The sequence below is a fragment of the Sarcophilus harrisii genome, chromosome 5 (assembly GCF_902635505.1).
Source record: "Sarcophilus harrisii chromosome 5, mSarHar1.11, whole genome shotgun sequence".
Classification (NCBI taxonomy): Eukaryota; Metazoa; Chordata; class Mammalia; order Dasyuromorphia; family Dasyuridae; genus Sarcophilus; species Sarcophilus harrisii.
The window spans coordinates 179,077,141-179,099,867 of record NC_045430.1 but is presented as its reverse complement, the minus strand read 5'-3'; the positions used below and the strand labels follow the sequence as shown (position 1 = coordinate 179,099,867).

The following is a 22,727-nucleotide window of genomic DNA, read 5'->3' as shown; positions in this document are numbered from 1 at the left end:
AGTATTTATTTTTTCCAATTATACATAAAGACATTTTAACACTCATTTAAAATTTTTTGAGTTTCAAGTTTGCTTTCTTTTCCACTTCCCTTCTAAGATGGTAAGCAATTTGATAGAGATTATATGTGTGCAACCATGCAAATTATTTCCATGTTAGTCATGTAGTGAAAGAAGAAACAGACCAAAAGAAAAAAAAAAACATGAAAAAAAAGAAAGTGAAAATGGTATGTTCTTATATATGTTTAGATGCCATAAATTTTCTCTCTGGAGGCAGGGATAGCATTTTTCATCATGAGTCCTGTGGAATTGACTTGTATCGTATTGCTGAGAAGAGCTACATTTGATACCATTTAAATATGAGATTATACTTATTATTACTCTTCTAATTTTTAGCAGTGTTGTTTTGATACATCTTCTAAAATAAATAAAAAATCACCTCAAACCTTTAAGGAGGGTGTAGGTTTAGTCTGTACAGAGTTCCTTTCGAATTAAAGACTAATGCTACTTGAATAAACACTGCATTCTTCTTGAAGTAAAACAGGGCCTAACTGTGATCAGTGATGGAACAGCTTGTTCAGTGTAGCTTGTTCTTGGTATAAAAATACAGCCCGACAACTTACTGAGAAGAAAGTTGACATGAGATATTTTGGAGCAAAATGGACTTTGAAAAAGATTTTATTGATATATTTTGTTTTTATACTCTAATTTAATTTAAGTTGACTTGTCCAGGGTGACATAAGCATTCTAATATGCACATATAGTTTCTCACTTTAGAGCTATATTCATTTTTATTTCACTTTTCCCCCCTCTCCTCTCCCTGACTCATACTCACACCTACATACCCTCACCCACAAAGAGAACTTGGAATTGCTGGATACCAGCTGGGGGCAACTGTGCAATTTACCAGAGATGGAGAAATCCCAGGAAAATTAACACTTACTAGTCCGGGTCTTGACTGACTTGATTTATGCTTAAATCAGCAATATTGGGCCTAAATATTGTCTTATTCTTGTCCCTGGGAAACTGAGCACAAAAAATTTCAGTGACATGTTATATAATTTAAATTATTAGACTATGGTTCATAGAAGGATCTGTAGGTGAAACACACACATTCTCTCTCTTTCTCTCCCTTCCTCCCTCCTTTCCTCCCTCCCTCGCTCCCCTCTTCTTTCTTTTGCTGTCTCTCTTTTTCCCTCTGTCTCTGTGTTTCTCTTTTAGTCTCTCTGTCTCTGTCTCTCTCTCCCGCTGTCTCTCTCTGTCTCTTTTTCTCCCTTTGTCTCTGTCTCTGTCTCTGTCTCTTCGTGTCTCTCCGTGTCTCTCTCTCTCTCTCTCTCTCTCTCTCTCTCTCTCTGCGTGTGTGTGTGTGTAGTAGGGCATGCTTGTGTTGAAGCACTCTGGTTTTGGGGGTGATAGAGCACTCAAGAATAGTTTCAGACTAGTAATTATCCTCTAGTAAAGAATTAAAGGGGAGGTCTTTCCTATGAGACACTGTAAACAGGACACTAGCAAGAAAATTTTATTTCAGGATTTTTAAGGATTTAGAGACATTTATATTCTATTTAAAATTTCATTTTGTATCAGATCTTAATACTTCCATTGTATGGATGATCAGATTTAGAAATAATATTAAAAGGTTAAATGCATTTGAGTGGAGAAATGATAATTATGAATATTATTTAAAATTTCTATTTCAAGAAAGAAAAAAAGAAAAGTTGGAATTATACTCCAAAAATCACTTAATTGTGCCTTTACTTTGACCCATCAATACTACTACAAGGCACTTAAACCCTGTTTGCCTTAAAGAAGGAAACCACTATCTTTTCCAAGAAAACCCCACAGACAGTATTGGCGTGTTGTGGTCCACAGAGTCCTGAAGAATAGGACATAACAGCAACTGAACAAGAACAACAAAAATCTTTTCTGACCCCGAGTTGGTACATTGGTTAATTTGTAATAGAATTATTGAATTTTAGAGCTAGAAGATATTCTATAATAGATGCTGAGTCCTGTCAAGCTGTCACAGAGAGGCTCTTAGTTGTTCTCAGGAAATTGTGCAAAGGAGCTGAGCTGTTTCCATCCTGAAGGGTCAGAAGTAGACGATAGTTTAAAAGTGCTCGAAGTTTGTCCAGAGGGAACAAGGCGCCCAGCTTGCTTGTTTGTGATATGGGCAGACTGTCCGACCGCACAAAGTACATTAAAAATCATGTCGGTACAGTGACGTTCGATAAAGTACCCAGAAACGTTGCAATAGTCGCTGTGGCTAAAAATAGGCTTGCAGTTGGGTAAAAGAGGCTCCTCTGCAGGAGGTAGGCAGCTATTTTATATGCACTTGGTTTTCATCAAAGATAGGCTTCATGAAGCAGAACTTTAAGTGGGTTCTGAGAGCCCAGGGCTTTGCAGCCTGGGAGGAGAGGGAAGGCGAATAAATAGAGCCAGGTGAGCAATATGCAAGTCAGGTCAAAGCCAAACATAGAACAGTGTATTTTTCACATGGTCCATAAATTTACCTGAGACAGCTCTGGTCCAATGGATAGCATCTTTCTGGGTTCAAATTTAGCTTCAGACACTTTTTACTTATGGGACCCTGGGCAAGTTACTTAATTCTGACTCAGTTTTCTCATCTGTAAAATGAGCTGGAGAAAGAAATGGCAAACCACTCCAGTATCTTTGCAGAGAGAACCCCAAATGGAGTCAGGAAGAGTCAGATACGACTGAAAAACAACTGAACAAAATAGTTCTTGCAAGCCGATAAACAGGAAGTGTGGCAGCCTGGTATAATGGCTTCTAATTCTAGTTTAGCTTCTTATTAATTGATAAAGCTATTATTGAAAATGTTGAAAGTAAAGAAATTTGAAATTTCTTTAACTTATGGAAATTTTTATCTGAATTTTGTGAGGAGAGGTGGGGAGAGATGAGAGGCAGGAAACAGGTCATGCTGCATAGCCAAAGATGCCCTAAATTAGGACACAGACTGGCACAGAAAGATCTTGGGATAGTGCACTGGTTTGGGAGTAAGAGAATCTGGTTTCATATACTATCTCTGAGACTTAACCATCTTTCTGTACATATAAAATAAGAGGCTCAGACGCAAGGGCACAAAGCTTGTAATTGTCAGAACCAAGATCAGAACTCTCAGGCATTCTGAATTTGAGTCTGGAGGACCTTCAAAGGTACCATAAATCAATGAATGAATTTTTACTAGTTTACCAGATCACTACTTTTATGTGATTCTAAAAGAAAATTAATGCCTGTTGACAAAGAAATTCATGAAGACATTTTGAATGTATTTCACTTTAAATTTTATAAGTTTGTAGTATCTGGGCAGTATCTGGGCTTTTTTATTTACATATTATTATGAAAAGCAGTGATTATAAATGACCATTTATAGTTCCATCCATATAATCTCATTTTCCTCTTTTTTAAAAGGATATTTTGCTGAAGAACATATTGGAAATAAATTCATATTTATCAGTGAAAACTGCACAGTATTTATAAATAATGCTCTCTTGTTAATATAGATTAAATCTGGGAGATATTCTGGATTTCTTTTTATGCTACATAGAATAAGAATAAGTAGCTTTGATGCTTTGGCCATTTTGATGGAAAGTAGCAATTCATTTATCTGGATAGCCGCAGCTTCTTGGTGTGAAAGCCATTGCTACTCTAGTCACACATAGTACCTTAAAATTTTAATTTTTTTTTCAAAAAGTTAGAAGCCACCAACAAATTTCTTCAAAAGCATTTAATGACAACACCACAAAGTTTTTTCCCCTTTAATGTACATCTGCAAAAATTTCAGCACCATAAAGATTATGTTAAATTTAGCTAGTATCATCTAGATGGTTATTTTTTGTATTATCATAATTCTTGGTTTCCTACTACTGAGTATCTTTCAGGTTCAATACTTTTGACATTTTTTATGGTTAAAGCTAATGTAAATCTAAATAAGGGAGATGGGCAAAGTGTTTCTGAGGAACTACCCACTAATTAAAAGAAGTATTAGGTAAAAGATATCATTGTTTTTATGGTACCATCTGTTTTTTTTAAAACAAATGCTAAAAAGGAGAGAAGCCCATTATTTCTTTTTTACCTCTAGCTTTATAATCCTATATGATTCAAGTACCAGTGAGAGAATGTTTTTGTTCAACTGGTCAGTCAGTCTACACAGACCTCTTCATCTTCTCTGGTTCTTGCCCTAATCATATTGATCCTCCAAAGAAGATCTATTCATTGTACTGGAGACCTAACTCTAGGCCTTGTATCATTTTGTGTGTGTCAGGACAGAGTTCATCTTGTGTCCCAAGTATTATTTTTTCCTCTTTTTCAATGAAAATCCTACCTTCTTAAGTAGCAACAAAGTATGTTAAATATTTAGAAATCAAGTTATCAAGTCACGTGTAGGTCTGAATGTCAACTTTGAGATTATTTTTTACAGAAATAAGTGATACAGTTGTCTAATATTAAAAAGAGATGACCAGTTTTTGTGCATTTATGCTTTTTGGGGGGACCAAACCTGAGGTATCGTATCACTGAATGCTAAGCTGTCAATTAGATCACCTCCTGGGATACTTGAAGTAACTGGACATCTGGTTATTTTGGTGATTGGACATTTGATGATTTGGACATATGGCAATTTTGAATAGCACAATAGTGGAAAACAATAGATTGTTTTTTTTAAAGATCTGTTTGGCAGTGCTATGTGCAAGAACCATATTGTATTCAAGGCACATTTAGAGTAGAATGTTCAAGCTGACTTTAGACTTCATAGTTTGGAGTCTAAGATACTGTTATATTTGCCACGTGGATTGGATTTGTGGTCACACTGCATTTCATTAGGTTATTTGTGCTGGGGAAACTGAAAAATTATAAAAGGATAGCTGCTCTAATTACATTACACTGTAAGCTGACAAACGGGGAATTGGTGCATATTCTGGTTTTTGTAGAAGGAATTTTTCTTTTTTGATGCCCTTTAAGAAGGACATTTTTGGTATCAGTGAATCAGTTGAATGATAAAGAAAATGAATAATTATAGCTGACATTTATATAATACTTTGGGGCAGCTAGATGAATAAAGTACTCAGCCTGGAGCAGGAAAGACTCATCTTCCTGACTTCAAATGTGACTACAGATACTCTATAATCCCGGGCAATTCACTCAGTTTCCTCATTTGTAAAATGAATTGGAGAAGGAAATGGCAAAACACTAGTATCTTTGCCAAGAAAACCCCAAATGAGGTCTCAAAAGAGGTGATTGAATACAATGACAAAAAAAATAGTGTTTTAAAAGTTGCAGAGTGCTTTGCATATCTTATCTTATTTGATTTTCACAACAATCTTATAAAGTACATGTTCTTATTATCCCCATTTTGTGGATGAGGAAACAGAGTCAGAGAGACTGACTTGTTCTGAATCACCAATTATGATCACCAAGATTGACCCGTAGTGACAACAGCTGAGTTTTTTGTTGTATGGCTTAAAAACTTCCTTTGATTAAACATTTGGGGAACTTTTAGACAGTAAAGAAAGGAGGCAGGATATCTTAAGATGAAATACTCCTACTTTAATATGAATCATTATGTCTGAGTTTTTTAAAAAAAAATTTTCACTTTAGAAAAATTGGGATACCCAGAGTTTTGGCACCTTGGTAAATTCTTTGAATACACAAAATGTTACTTTCCCTTAAAATGAAGTAGGATTTTTTTGTTTCTTGTGCTTCCTCACCTATAATTGAAGTATCTTTGTCAGTGAGCAGACTATAGTATAGCTGTTGGTTATAGCTATTTATAATTTTTTTAATATTGAGGGAAAGTTGCAAGCACAAACCCTCTAATTCTTATCTATAAGACCTAGTCAGTGTATTTCATTTTCCCTTGAATAAGTGAATGAAAGAAGAAGCATTTATTAAGCACTTGTTATATGGTTTGCATTGCAATAATTGCCTTCAACTTTTAAGTATATGAGTTTAGCTGATATGTATATAGATGTTTATATATATGCATATATTGTTTAGGAAATTCTTAGAAATTTTTTCATACTTTAAAAATATAATCCTCACTAGAAAAGCTGTATTTTTCTTTTCTTTCCCTTGTCCTCCCCTATTTAGGATGAATAGTACTTTGAAATCCTACAATTACCCATGGAGCCACTAGATGGCAGGCCTGTATTAGCTTTAAGGTGACAGATTAAGCGAATTACAATAGACACTCAGGCAGAACTTGATGAATGGGTGAATTACAAACATAAAAAAAAATGGTATTTTAAAAGTTGGTGTTATAAGAAAGGATCATTCAACTGTGGAGTGATTAAAAGGGATTTCCTGTATGAATAAAAAAGCGATCAGTAGTTCAACAAGTAAGCAAATTGCTTCATTGTAATGAAATTTGTTAAAATAAATGTATTATTTAAGATCTTGTTCATACACTTCTTCCAAATCATCAGCATTGAAGGTGTATTCCAAAGAAAATGAATATCTAACAGTGAAGTTATGGATCAGCAGTAATATTTTTGATATAAAATATTTGATGCTATCAGTAGTTTTAGGAAATAGTTACAATACAAGATTATGCTTTTTTAAAATCTAAATTACATATTTCATAGCCTTTTTAAAAGTCCTACCTTAAATTATTCCTGTCTCAGGACCTTTGAACTTGTGATTATTTTATTGCTTTTCTAGGTTATAGGATCAGGAGCTTACTTAGAGGTCATCTGTTCTGCTTTCTATGTAGGTAAATACATGTAAAGAAAAGTAGTTAAGTCTGAGAGCTGGTATATGAAACCGTATTCTCATACTTCCAAACCAGTGCACTATACCATATATATTGTACTTCCTGTGACAGTCTTTTTCCTGCCTCCCAATTCCTTTCCATCTTTCCTTTACCCCAGACCCTTTCAATATTCAGATGAAAATTTTCACAGGTTAAAGAAAACCCAAATAAAACAGGAGAAAGTCAATTTTATGTCAGTAGTTCAGTAGCTTATTCTTCAGTTTTAATTTTTTTGCTATGCAGAACTATTTGTTCTCCTTTTACATAATAGCACCTTGTTCCATGAGTGGTCAGGTCCTTAAAAGTGAATGATGAAATCCTATCTAGCTGTTGTACCACAACAGTTGTAGTGATAGTCGTGCTACCTGTGTTAGAGTTTTTCCTTTTTTTTTAAGAATGTATAAACAATTTTCCTGAATCCAACTGATAACCGTTCTCTCCTTTTTCTGTGATTGTACCTTCTCTTATAGAAAAGAAGTGGAATACTGAGATATTCTGGGTTTTGGCAGCCTTTTTCTTTCTCATAGCTTTCTTCCACTGTCCATTGTAGTGTTTGTTAAATGAAGTATGAAGACAGAGATCTGTGGAATAAGAGGCGTCATTTGCTTTCAAGAGAGCACTGACAGCTTCTGGAGCTTATGCCAGACCAACTGTGCCAGCCATTGTTTCCTGGTGTCATGGAACTGCTATATCTTTCACATGAAATGGGTGTGTTGGGTATTTAGATCCCCCTCCCCATATCAGTTATATTCCTTCTGGCCTTCTAGCTTTTTATAAAAGTACTAGAATTCTGAATATAAAATTATAAGTGTCAGCCTAAACATGCACAGCATCCCCTTCTCACATTTACCAGAGATTCACTAACTAATGGAGGAGCCCTCTGTCTGTATTGTGAGTTTTATTTGAAAATTTAATAAAGATTCTTATGTGTCCATTTTCTGATCTTCTAAATCCAATCTAAGGTCTTTCAGGCCTTTATCTTACAGGTGGATATAGAGCTGGTTTAATGTTTCCTTTAGCTCTCATATTATCACTAACTTCTTGAACTTGTCATATGTGTTCCCCAATATTTCACCTATGTGTTTTTCCCCCTAGTGCAACAGTGTCTTATTGGTTTTGCTATCATTTGGGAATAAGCCATCTAGGTGGCCCAGTAGATACAGTACAGAACTTGGAGTCAAGAATATTCAACCTCCAGAGTTCAACTCTAGCCTCAGACATTAATTAGATGTGTGATTCTAACTTAGTTTCCTCATCTGTAAAATAAGCTGAAGAAAGAAACCACTTCAGTATCTTTGCCAAGAAAATATCAATGAGGTCATGAAAATGTGTACATGACTGAAATGGCTGAATAACAGCAACAATCATTTGGAAATAAGTTCCACATAAAATAATTTTTCTGTTAATAGAAACCTCTTAATTTAACCATTTTTGTTGTGCTCTCTTCCTCCCCCCCCCCCGTATTTTTGGGAAATAATTTCTAAAATTGCCTTCTCTAGGTGTTTCAGAATATCTTTCTTCATGCAATTTTAGAACTCAGTAATTAGGGGCAAAGTTTAAAAAAAATAAACTTTTTTAGAATGATATGTTGGTCACCTTAGTGTCATTTGATGAGAGACTTTAGAAAGGGGTATTGTTCTTTATCATCTATTGGGGAAATCCTTCCCACATACTATGAAGCTCATTTTTAGTCACCAAAAAATAATTCAGAAACCTGGGTTGGGAATCCCTACATAACTTTAAAACATTTCATTATTGTACATGTTTAAATATTCTAACCACCACTGGACTGTTTAGAATTTTATTCTAAAATTACTCATGTTTTCAAAAGAGAATTGAATGTGAAAAGACCAGCTCAAATAACACCTAGTAATTCAATATTTTTTTTAGCTAGTTGAAAGGCTTTGGAACAAGTTGAAGTTTTTGGATAACTATAAAATTGAGTGTTCTGTTTACTTTGAATTTAGGAAGCTCTTCTGGTTGAGGAATTGAAGTTCCTAGGTTTTAAATATTTAAATGCTACCCATTCTCTCTTGTCAACCCACCCTCATCCCTTCCTCTGTCTAGGCACTATTTAGGACCCTTTTAGTGAAAAAGAAATTAGGAGGTGTTAGAGAGAAAAGCTAGATTTTGGTAATCATAGAAGCCAGACTTTACCTCAGTTGGCTCAAAATGAAGTGTTGAAAAAGGGAAAGTGGGCAACTGTCAGAAATATTTTATTTTATTTTTTTTTGGAAATAGTAGATAATGTGCTTGTTTGAAGGGACTAAATTCAATACAGCTAGGATGTTATGTCACACAGATCATAAGACAGCTGGTGTGGATAAAGCATTGGGTCTGAGTTCAAATTCAGTCTCTGATACTTACTAATTATGTGAATTTCAGGCTAATCACTTATTCTGTGTTTTATCTGTTTCCTCAACTATAAAACGGGATTATAACTATCTACCTTCTAGGGTTGTGAGGATCAAATGAGATAATATTTGTAAAATGCTTAATAAGATGCCTGGCAAACAGCAGGTGCTTGATAAATCCTTCCTCTGATTTTCTTTTTCTCCTCTTCTTCTCCCCTTCCCCTTTTCCTTGTCTCCATTTCTCTTCTCCGCCTCCCTCCATAATGGGTCCTCAATAAATATCATTGAAGGACTTGCTGAAAAGAAAAGGAAACCATGTAGATTTTCAACAGTGAAGTCGTTGTGGTCACATTGTTTCAACTATGATGTTCCCCCAGGATGTCATTTTGTTAAAAAGGGACCTATTTACTATAATGGTATGATGGGAGGGGGAATTCAGTGAGGGGAACTCTGCTGTATTCTGATTTTACACAGACACATGCTTTGGGGACTTTTGTTTTAAACTCCCCTTGTTCTCAAATGAAGGAATGGACTTCTAGGGGGATACTTTTTTGGGGGGACTTTCATATTTATTGATTAATGTAGCCTTAGTTTATTTACATGAAAATTTGAACTGAGTTATAAACAATGTTTTTATACTCAAAAACCAAGTTGTTGTAGACCTATAAAGTGTATTTAAAAACCATTTCTATGTCCACTTCCAAAATGGCTTCTTCACCACAACTTCAAAGTTCTTGGGAATTTTATATCCTTAAATCTACTGGCACCTCTTTAGCACCCCTACATCTGTCTGTTAGAGCTACTCTGTTGATAGCTGTTGTATACTGCATCCTACTTGTTTCCAAGTCTTTCTCCTATTAACTTATCCATATTACTTGATCTATTTCTTTTACCGTCAAGCCTGTCTCCTGTGGAAATAAGAGTCTTTCACAGATACTTATTAGATAAGTACTTGGAATTTTAAACTAGATACTGGATTTAGATCTTTTTGTCAAACTCTTTAAGCATTCTGTCCCCTTTCTAGAATCCCAGACTCTTAGAATTTGAAGGAGTTGCCCTTTAGAATTCATCTAGTTAAGTCTTGTCTTTTTTCAGATGTTAAACCAAAGCCCACAGAAGGGGCACAGCTTGTTCAGATTTACCCAGCTAGTGGATGGGTAAGCTGAATGGGGCACAAAAACCTAAGAGGTCAAAGACTGAGAACTAGGAGGAACCTTTGAGTTTAAATCCTCATCTCAAACAAATGAAGAAGTGAACTGACTTGCTGGAAATAGCCCAAGTAGTAAATTCCAGACTTGGGGTCTGAAGCTAACTTATCCAATCAGACAGCATACCTCTTTTACTACAATGCTGTTCCCTTATTAAATTTTTCTCCTTCTAATTCATACAATCCAATATCTTTGAAAATCTTCTTTGTACAGAATGTGCTCTTTTTCTCTGCTTTTCAAATTGATCAGGAGGTTCTGATGTTATTCGAGGCTCTTGGTGATCTGATGATCCTGTCCTTTGAACCTTATTTTATGTTGCTACTTTTAAGTTATTAAATGTGTCCTGAACATGACTTTGTAGTATCTGGCACAGTGAATGTTGCATGATAGGTGCTTTATAAGTTTTTGCTGAATTAAACTGAATTTCCTGCCTTCATATCTTTATTCAAAATATTTTATTTACTTAGAATGTTATCCTTCTCTCTTTTATCTGTTGAATTCCTGCTTAGTCAATTCACCATTTCAGCAAACATTTATTAAATGTTCATTTATGTGTAAGATCATGGGCTAGGGAACAGCAATGCAGAGACATAGACACAAAGAAAAAGTAGTTCCAGCCCTCAAGGAATTTATGTTTTACTAGAAGAATTTCACAAATAGATTTGTAAGAGCACAGTATTAACAACAAGAAGAGATCACTGAGTTGGTGAATGTGAAAATCTTTTGAAAATTGTCATTGCTCATTGCTATGTATTGTATATCTGGATTGGCTTGGACCAATTCATGTTCTCATTGGTTTCTGGATAACATCAGCCTGTGACTTATATTTGGGTCTGCTGCTCAGAAGAGCAAGATCTAGTTTTGTATCCACGTCAGTTCCACAGCGTCATTGAAGAATGGCAGTTTATCTGTAATTTATAGTCTAGGTGGTTGTTTTTGAGGCTAAGTGCTTTGCTTTGCCCAGATTTTTCAAACAGTATTTGTCAGAGGGAAGACTCAAATCCTGATCTTTCTGGCTCTGCAGCCACTGCAATAATTAGGTCACTGGCTATGTGTCAGTGGGCATATCATCTAATCTGAATTTCCTACCCCCAAAATAAACCCCAACTTGAAAACTATCTTTGGGTAAATTACATAGACCAGGGGTCCTCAAACTTTTAAAATAGGGGGCCAGTTCACTGTCCCTCAAACTGTTGGAGGGCCAGACTATAGTAAAAACAAAAACTTTGTTTTGTGCGCTTTAAATAAAAAAAACTTCATAGCCCTAGGTGAGGGGGATAAATGTCCTCAGCTGCCACATCTAAGAGGCTGTAGTTTGAGGACCCCTGGATAGACTATATGAATTCTTGCAGGGCTCTTCTTTCACTTTTTCTTAAATCACATTTGGATTCAGTTTTGGTTGTTCAACATTTTTTTCAGTAGAAATATGACCTTGGAAAAACTTGATATCAGTTGTCAGAAACCTAGTTTTTTCATTGTCAAGTAAAAGTGTCTTATTGGGTGAGAGAATCAGCATCTAAAAAGATTTCTGCAGGTTTTAATGATGGGATGAATCTAATAAGATGAAATTTCATAGTGATAAATGCCAAGTCCTTTATTTGGACTAAAAAACAATCAGCTGATAAGCTGGAAAGCCTCGAGAGGGTGATCAGGAAGGTAAGGGAACTTGCGAATATGCCATGACATTTGAGGACTGGTTAAAGGAAGTTGGATATTTAGTTCAAAGAAGAAAAGACTTTTAAAGAAGACTTGATTTTCTGTTTTCAGCTATTTGAGAAGGTATCCTTTAGAAGAGAGGTTAGACTTTTTGTCTTTGGGCTTCAGGGGTGAAAAAGAGAGACATAGAGAAAGAGAATGAAGAAGGGAGAGAGAGAGAGAGAGAGAGAGAGAGAGAGAGAGAGAGAGAGAGAGAGAGAGAGAGAGAGAGACGGGAGGGAGGAACAGAGACAGAAAAATAGAGGCAGAGAGACAGAAACAGAGACACAGAGAGACAGAGAGCAGAGACACACACATACAGAGAGACAGAGACAACACAGCCATAGAGAGAGACAGAGACAGACTGAGAGACAAAGATACAGACAGAGACAGAGAGAGGAAGAGACACACACACACACACACATACACAGACAGAGACAGACAGAAAGAGAGAGAGAGAGAGAGGGAGAAGGAAAGGGAGAGGCTAGTGAATGCATGGCAAAGGAGGCACATTTGGGTTCCATATGAGAAAGAACTTCCCAATAATTGAGAGCTGTTTCAAAACAGAATGGGCTTTCTTGGGAGATAGCAAATTCTCTAACTAGTAGGAATCATCATCATCTGTAAAACATCAAGACGACATATTCTGTGAGTGTCTCAAAATGAGAGTTCTTTTTTATTGAACTAAGCTGGCATATTTATAAAGTCTTTGTCCTAGAATCTGGTCCCTATAGGAATCTTTGTCCTTTTAGATCATTACTTTGATAAATACTTTGTTCAAGTATAGGTGAAATGACTGTTGAGAATATTATAGAGATTTATGCTTCAGATAAGGGGCTGGATTAGACCAGGAATTCTTAAACTTTTTCCACTCATGATGCCTTTTCACCTGAGAAATTTTTACATGACCCTTGATATATGGATATATATAAAATAGGTATACAAATTATTACTGATAATAAATCATAATTTCATAACCTCCACATTGTTACAAGACTCCATATGGGGTTGTGAACCACAATTTAAGAAGATGGGACTAGTTGGCCTAAGAAGACCCTTCCAATTTGAAGATTCTGTGATTTTAATTGTATTTTCCCCCTCTTATTCTTTTAGAGATCAGAAACATCTGGCTTGCTTATTCATGACCTGTCAGAAAAACGTATTGTTGGAGCTGAGATGGTTTGGTAGATGCAAGCTTGGAAACAAGGAGTTTCTCTGTTCATGAACTCAAGAAATTGTGAGTAATTAAGAAGATGAAGAATGTATGTGGTGTACTTTGGAGATCTATCTACAGATAATATACTTCTTAAACTGAAGATACCAATCTGCATTTCTCAGGTAAGCTTAAGGCTAGTAAATCAAAATCTACTACCTGATTATTGTCTTAAAGAATCTATCCAGTAAAATAAAGTTTAGTTACTTTAAAAAGCACTTCTTTAAACATAAATTATTCTGTTTTTTTATGAGAACTGTATTACAACTCCTTGCCAATGTTTCCTTTCTACTGTAGTATATAGTCAGGTTACCATAGGTATTTATATGCTGATTTATTTCAGGAAGAAGTACTTGGAAATGAATTTGAGACAATTACATTTGAATATTATTTAGAAGAGCTGCTTATTTCCATGTAAACATACCTGAATTTGTACTATCAGAGGAATGTTATTAAGCTTCCCCCCCCCCCCCCCGATGAAGTAGATTTAAAAAAAACTTTTACTTTTACTTTGATTGGAATACTTATCAGTTTCAGTGATGTTCTGATGGTGTGCTATTATTTCCTTTACTCATTGTAATATAAAGATATAAAGTTGGAATGATTTCTGGAGATTATCAGGTCTGGACACTGAAACTCAGCAGGGAAGTGACTTATCTACTATCACTTACATAGTAAATATACAGTAGAGCAAAGATTTGAATTCAGATCTTATGATTACATATAGCCCTTGTTGGACTTAATCATGGTTATTTAGACAATTTCTGCTGAATTGGATTGAGAAAATGCTGGCTTCTCTTGGTTTTCCATTCAAAGGAGAAACAAAAACAAGCATAATAAAAGTTTCTTCACATAACTTGAGAATTTTAGCAATCATACAACATAAGCACCGAAATTGATGGCAAAACATTTCCATTTAAAAATTAAAAGCCTGTTAGTATTCTTATAAATCTAAACATTTTCTCCAGAAAGTTAGACCTTCTGAATTTGAGTTTTTTCTTGTCACTAAAATTTGGAGAAACCAAACTACCATACATCAGCTAAGAAGATATTTTAATTTGTGATAATAGTTTGTCTTATATAATAATCTCTTATTGCACCAAGCTTTGATTTCTCATATTTTACCATTTAGTAGTATGGAATTTTGAAGAAACTTGGAAAAAGGCAATAAGTTCCTTAAAAAAAAAAAGCTGAACATGCTTTTGCTGTGTATTATTTGGACTGATTTTACTCTTTGGTGAGTTGAATGTATTGAAATACTTTGATACTAGACTTAAGGGGTTTATATGTAGTACCTAAGTCATCAATCTAAAAGCCAAATCTTTGATAATAAAAGGTGAAACAGAAAAAGATAATGTATCAAGTATATCTTCAAATGTTTTTGTATGATATAGTATTTTTCCTGTTGTTACAAGGGTCTTTGATAATGAATGTGTCAAGAGGTTGTGTCCAGGATACAACTCCTATTAACTGTTTGAAATCATCAGGGTGATTTTTATTTAGACACTAAATGATCTTGAGAGTCAGTGTGGTATAGTGGGTAGAAAGCCATTTTTGCAGCCAAGAAGATCTGGTTTCAAGTCTTGCCTCTAATACATATTGGCTCCATAACCTTGAGCAATATATTAAATCTCTCTGTTTGCCAGACAACTAGCTAAGATTGTTGTTTTCTCTTGTTATTGTTAATTTTTCTTTTTTGATGAAGATCAGTGATTTCTTGACTTGTGAATAAATCAGGTACAGATACTGATTGATGGAAATAATTTCTTCCCTGGAAAGAAAGGTTGGTCCCTGTATCAAAGAAATCACAATTCCTTTCCCCTGCCGTTGGAAGAAATGACCATAATGCTATGTTCTATAAAACATTGAAATGATACATATTCTGTGAGTGTCTCAAAATGAGAGATCTTTTTTTTTTTAACTGAATGAAGCTGTTAAATTTGTAAAGTGTTTTATCTAGAATAAATATTACTATAATCCAGTCCCTGTAGGAATCTTTAATCTTCTTTTAGATTCTTATTTTGATAAGCATTTAGAGAAGTATACCCACAGTTTTGTAACCTCAGTTCTACTCCAGTATTCCAACAATGATAATAGAGATCACAAAAACTAAGAAAGACTAAAATGTATTATATCAAAGCTAAAAATACAAAAAGGGATTTTGATTTTAAAATAATTTATTAAGGGAATCATTATGAGGTTAGCTAAAGTATCACATTTTCTGCCTTTCTCATTTGGAAATGGACAGGTTATGTATAATTTTAGTGACTTCATACTTTTACTTTTTTATCTCCTGTTCCTCTCCAATCTGCCAGTTATAAAAAAGATGAAAAAGTATGTAATAGCCTTTAAAGATTTGGTTTATTTAAAAGTTTTGCAGGTCAGAATAGTAGGTAGTGTTTAGTTTGAACATCTTTAATGGTCCTAAGTATTAGATATTTAGCTTATTTTTATAGTTTCTGATTCCTAGTAGAGAATGACAAGGCAAGAATAACGGAGAGCCTCAGTAAATGCAGTACCTTAGATTTAAATTGAAAATATTTATATTTTAAAATTTTAGTTGAGATCAGTGATTTGGAATTGAATTTACTAAGAAGGAAACTAATTCCAGAATTTATTTTTTTGCAAGTTCGTTATTACATATTTTCCCAAAGTTTAACATTCTGGTGTTAAAAGAACGACCCTAATTTTTTGCTAAGAAACGTTATGTTTAGCCTATTAGTTAACATAATAAATACAGCAATATTTAACAGAGTCTTGTTGAAGTAGATCGTTATACTTTAAGCAGAGAAACCTCTGCAAATTGTCAGGAATGTTTAAAATTGATTTACAGAGAAGAAAACTATTGTGGTTTTTCCATCATTTGTTCAAAGAGGAGACTCTTAAATCTGAAAAATTTTGTCTAGATTTATCTGAATATAGAATACCTTTGTTTTTAGTTGACTATTCAATATTCTTTCCAGTTACCAGAGTAGGCATAGATTAAGATATTGATAACAATAATTCTTGGCCAGAGTGCATCCAACTTAGATTGGATGTTGTAGGGAGGTTTAAAAAAAAGATGAAGTGAATGATAGCAACTATTTTCTTCCTCTGACCACATGACAAAATTGGACAAAATTATTTTGAGGTGAACAAGTTTTTTGCCTTATCTGCTTTTGCATGTTATATTTGTTTCCCCTTCATACCTTTGGATTCCTGTTCCACTTCACAGCTTTCATGCCCTCAAATTACATATTCAGGCAGATGAATATATTAAACTGACATTTTTCTAACCTAGACATCCAGAATCTATGAAAAGAATTAACTTTAGGAACCAATCTTATATCTACCTCATATCCAAGTCAGCTACTTCAATTATGGACTTTTCCTGTTTTGCAAGTGGAATTTTGTTATTTTTCTTTGACTGTCATGCCATAGAGAGGTGTGTGTGTGTGTGTGTGTGTGTGTGTGTGTGTGCGTGCATGTTCACCATGAACTAATTTCTTTGAATCTAATCTTTAATGTCATGAATGACATTTGAATGCTTTCATAATGTTTATAACTGAAGAGTACTTGTTAATTAAGTAAGCTTCTCAGGCTATTGAAAGTTCTTTGTGCCCTGGTATAATATTATTTGGGCAGAATTTCATTTACTACAAGAAAGTTATTGGTAGAAATTTTGGTGAGCAAAGAGAAAAATAGCAAAGAAGTAATTTTGTACTGTTTTTCAAAACATGTAGAAAAATATAAAAAAAATTTAGCAGAAAAATAAAAAGCTTTTTACAATTAGATTAAAGGAATAGATTGTGGAAAAGGGAGATGTGTTTTGATTTTTAATTTCCTTCATAGAAATTATGTTGTACACAATGTAAAGACTTGTATTATATGGAGAGAAGTAATTAAAAGAAAGGTTTTCTATAAAGTTATTGAATTTTCTTAATGAGTGCTTATTTCTTATAATTTAGACTTGATAACATAATATGGCTTAATTGTTTCTTTCATCATTCTAACCATATACCTTTTTCTTATTTCTTTTTTATTCTTATACATTGAGTTTATGAAAATAAAAAGTCAACTAGTTTCTAATGCATTTTGTTCAAACTATCTTTAGTTTTAATTTATGGAATAAAACAAGCATTTTTGTAACATGATATGATAAAAAAAGATGATTGTACATGCAAATTGATTTTGTACTTGATATTTCTTTTAAATATATAATTAAGTTGTCATGTACATTTCTTTTCCCTGTCCCTGCCCTATCTTTGATAGGCATATAAGCTAACTCAGGAGAAGAGTTTTTGTTGATTAGGTGGTTGGTTTTTAAAAGGAGCTGGTGACAAGATGTAGATTGTCTCTTCTCACTTATAGCCTTTCATCTGTGGAATAAAATAAAAGATCATTGTCCATAATCCTTTGAGAAGTGGTCTATTGGTTTAGATGAATTTTCCAGTTGGCTAAAAGTTAAACTTAAAATGGTACAATTTAAAGAAAAGTTGTAAAAATTAAATCTTCTTAAAATGGACTTCTTAACACAATTTCTGTTGAATATTTTAATCCTTTCTTGATGACTATTATTATGAACTCATTTTTTAAAATGTTGATGTTATAAGCATTACAGTTTATTTGTGTAGTATTTTGAAGTTTACAAATAGTCTATGAAGTAGGCATTGTAAGAACTGCTATTATATCCATTTTATTGACAAAGAGATCTAAGTAATTTGATCAAACTTTTATAACTAGTAAGGGGCAGAGGTGGTTTTTAAACCCAGTTTCTCTGACTTGGGAGTTTGGAGGCTGGTTATCTTTAAGCTATGTGACCCTGGCTTTCATGCTTGGATGGATATATTTTTTCTTTTTTTTTTCTTTTGAAAAAAATTTCTTAAAACATTATCCCTTGCACTCACTTCTGTCCCAACTTTTCCCTTCCTTCCCTCCACCCCCTCCTCCAGATGGCAAGCAGTCCTATACATGTTAAATATGTCACAGTATATCCTAGATACAATGTATATGTGCAGAACTGAACAGTTCTCTTGTTGCACAGGAAGAATTGGATTCAGAAGGTAAAAATAATCCGGGAAGAAAAACAAAAATGCAAACACTTTACATTCATTTCCCAGTGTTCTTTCTTTGGGTATAGCTGCTTCTGTCCAAACTGAGTTAGATCTTTTCTTTTTCAAAGAAATGCACTTCTGTCAGAATACATCCTCATACAGTATCGTTGTTGAAGTATATAATGATCTCCTGGTTCTGCTCATTTCACTTAGCATCAATTCATTTAAGTCATTTCTTACAGAACAATAATATTCCATAGCATTCATATACCGCAATTTACCTAACCATTTTCCAATTGATGGGCATCCATTCATTTTCGAGTTTCTAGCTACTACAAACAAGGCTGCCACAAACATTTTTGCACACACAGGTCCCTTTCCCTTCTTTAAGATCTCTTTGGGATATAAGCCCAGTAGAAACACTGCTGGATCAAAGGGTATGCACAGTTTGATAACTTTTTGAGCATAGTTCCAAATTGTTCTCCAGAATGGTTGGATTCGTTCACAATTCCACCAATAATGCCTCAGTGTCCCAGTTTTCCCGCATTTCCTCCATCATTCATCATTATTTTTTCCTGTCATCTTAGCCAATCTGACAGGTGTGTAGTGGTATCTCAAAGTTGTCTTAATTTGCATTTCTCTAATCAATAGTGATTTGGATCGGATGGATATTAAGACTGAATATAAGCACTAGAACTTTCTTACTTGAAAAAAAATTTCTCTGATGTCAGTTTGCTTTTTATGACTTCTTCTTTCTTTCATATAAAAGTAGATTGAAGCTCTGTAGAGACAACTGCATTATCCCTTGGGAAATATCACATGACACCCCCTGCAGAATGAACTTGCAAATCACAGGCTGATAATCACAACTAATAATATTCATCTCCCAATTAATCTTCATGCTTTCAAAAAAAATCATCTTCATTGTTGAGCTTGGTGTCTTTTAACTTGTCAGCACCCCCCAAAAAAATCACCATTGTCCCTGATTTTACCTGATTTTTACTAACACAATATATCACAGGTATTATCTTGTCAGTTTGTACCCACTATTATTGTAATTGGACTCTTTGTTGACAGAATATGAAAAACTATTTTTTAACCATTTCCCCATTTGTGGGTTTTTTTTGGGGGGGGAGATGACCTAATCCAATAATTTTTTTTATTTTCCAAGACATTTGCACTGACAAGATACCAGCATTTTCACCTAGTAGCCTTATTATGTGTAATTTAATTGAATTCAGATGCAGACAACATAACTATATCCCTAATATTATGAGATTAAAAGTATTATGTGTATTTACATGACAGATGAACTTTTTCATGAAGTCTCTATAATAAAATAGATTAAATCATTGCCATAGCTCTATAATGGTAGCTGATGGTCATGATGGTTGTGATGGCTTACCTGAGATTATTGCTACAAGTATCTTGATAGTAGAATAAGCTTTGCTTAAGTAAGCATATAGTTCTGAAATAATCTTTAAAGGATCAGTCACAAAAATTGTTATTCATTGATACATTATCTCAGACTCTATGGATATGATGATAAAGTTGTATACTTAACGAAGGCTTAATTTTAGAGTGCCTCCAATATCAGTCATTTACACCTTATCCATTGCTTATTAAGAAACCAGAAGAAGGGAAATGGTCAACACTTTCCCTGGTACAACTAAATTATTCATTGGCCAAACCTTTTTTTTATTATTATAACTTTTTATTTACAAGATATATGCATGGGTAATTTTTCAGCATTGGCCCTTGCAAAACCTTTTGTTCCAATTTTTCCCCTCTTTCCCTCTCTCCCCCCAGATGGCAGGTAGACCAATACATGTTAAATATGCTAAAGTATATGCTTAATACAATATATATATATATATACATATACATACAGTTATTTTGCTGCATAAGGAGAATCATACTTTGAAATAATATACAATTAACCTGTGAAGGAAATTAAAAATGCAAGCAGACAAAAACAGAGGGATTAAAAATGGTATGTAGTGGTTCACACTCATTTCCCAGAGTCCTTTCGCTGGGTATAGCTGGTTCTATTCATTATTGAACAAATGGAACTGATTTGGTTCATCTCATTGCAGAAGATGGCCATAAGAATTGATCATCATATAGTATTGTTGTTGAAGTATATAATGATCTCCTGCTCCTGCTCATTTCACTCAGCATCAGTTCATGTAAGTCTCTCCAGGCCTTTCTGAAATCATCCTCCTAGTCATTTCTTACAGAACAATAATATTCCATAATATTCACATACTACAATTTATTCAGCCATTCTCCAAGTGATGGGGCATCTCTTCAGTTTGCAGTTTCTGGCCACTACAAAGAGGGCTGCCACAAACATTCTTGCATATACAGGTCCCTTTCCCTTCTTTAAGATCTCTTTGGGATATAAGCCCAGTAGAAACACTGCTGGATCAAAGGGTATGCACAGTTTGATAACTTTTTGAGCATAGTTCCAAATTGTTCTCCAGAATGGCTGGATGTAAAAGCTTTTTTAAATGAATTGTTATTGTTTTCTTTTTTTCCCCTTGATGTCAATGTATGAGGTTTTTTTTCTGGTCGCCTTCAGTTTTATTGATATTGATTTATTCAGTTTTGTTTTTGTATCACATATATTCATAGATTATTCCAGTTTTGAGAGATCTTGTAACAAAGTAAAGCTAAAAAGACAGTGACCTTATCTGAAAATATATGCAACATTTCATATCTGTAGGACTTCTATCTTTCCATTACAAAAATTTAGCAGATTATATTTTCTCTCACATTTCCCCCCACCTCATTTTTTAAAAAAGAGAGAAAAACCAAATTTCTTCAAACAAATTTGAATAATCAAAACAAATAATTTCTTCACTGGCTATACTCTCTCTCTCTCTCTCTCTCTCTCTCTCTCACACACACACACACACACACTTATACATGTCTATATGTTTGCATGTCTATATGTCTCATTATGTACCCTAAATCCATTAGATGTAACAAGGCATAGAAAAAAGATCAGATCTTGTTAATACCAAAAAAGGTAACTGAAAGTACGCCAGTAACATTGTAACTTTGAAAGTTCTAAGAACCATGAATGATACAATAACCCTTCATGATTCTAGAGGACTAATGATGAAACTTGTTAAAACTTTACAATGTTGTCATTTTATAAACAGTTTGCTCACTTCATTCTTCATTAATTTTTAAAGATCCTAAAAATGTTCATTTTAATAATTTTGATATTATGATATAAATTATTCTTCTGGTTTTACTCACTTCATTCTGCATTGGTTGGTTAATTGAAATCTTAACATGTTTTAAAAATCATGTACCACAACTTATGCAGCCATTAGGAAACTGTTGTCTCCATTACAGACGGTGGAACCACCATATTTGGACCATAACATTATATTCTCAAAGTGCCTGTGGAGAGGGTAGAAATGGCCTAAAGAGCAACGATGAGAAAAACAGTGAAATTAAACCCAGCACATTGAAAGGAGATCTTTAGGCAGTTCAATTGTGAAGGCATTGAGGAACTGATATACAAGGTATCTGAAGGAGAGGGAAGATACAGGCATAGAAAACATATCAAACCTTGCTAATACCAAAAAAGGTAACTGAAAGTACACCAGTAACGGATCTATATGTGGACTCTCCCTTCTATATAAAATTTTTGAGTCATTTATACAAAACATGAGTCATCTATGCATGAATTGAGGGCAGCCTCAATGAAAATATTAGTAGGCAACAAACAGATTTTTACAAATGATATTCAAAAATGGACCACATCTTTTCCTACTGTACAATTAACCAAAAAGTGTAGAGAATATAAGATTTCATTGTACTACTATATTTTTATTTGAAATTTGAAACATTTGTTAGGACAAAATATTTTGCGAACATTTGTAGCAAGATATCTCCCAAACTTACATGAAGATGATTCAGAATTCTTGTAATATGTTACCCCCAAAGTGTGCCTGTTTGATGACTCTCAGATAGAACAACATAGAGCAAGGAGATACTTGCTTGCCAAAGATATTGGAGGAGATCCAGAACAGATTACAGATAGAGGGGATTCCTTGTAGATAATGAGGTCTTTTGGGATCTTTCCAGGGTTCTGGTTTGTAAGTGACATTTTGTTGATTGCATCAAACCCCAGAATATTATAGAACTGAAAAGAGAGGTAATTATTCAAAGGAGTTTGGCCTGTCCCTCTGCAAAAGAAAGTATAAGTAGATGAAGATTGTCTTTTGTTTAGATTTCTACCTTCAATCTGCATTTGTATATAGGCCCTAGAGGAGAGTTCAGCTGTTCCAATGATTATTCAATTCTCTCTGTCTCTGTGCCTGTGTCTGTCTGTCTGTCTGTCTCTCTACCTTTTTCTCTTTAACTTTTGCAGGGATAACATTCCTAGGAAACAGTGCAAAAGTAAAAAACACTAATGTTGATACATTGAACTGTGAAGAA

The 22,727-nt window shown here is 34.1% G+C and overlaps 1 long non-coding RNA gene across 1 annotated transcript in view; it reads left to right on the top strand.

Annotated features, from left to right (window-relative positions):
- The window catches only part of LOC116419682, a 175,987-nt gene that overhangs the window by 5,088 nt on the left and 148,172 nt on the right, over window positions 1-22,727 (top strand). Inside the window, exon 2 of the long non-coding RNA XR_004229957.1 lies at window positions 13,134-13,358. This is a non-coding gene — a long non-coding RNA (uncharacterized LOC116419682). The remainder of the gene's footprint in view (window positions 1-13,133; window positions 13,359-22,727) is intronic.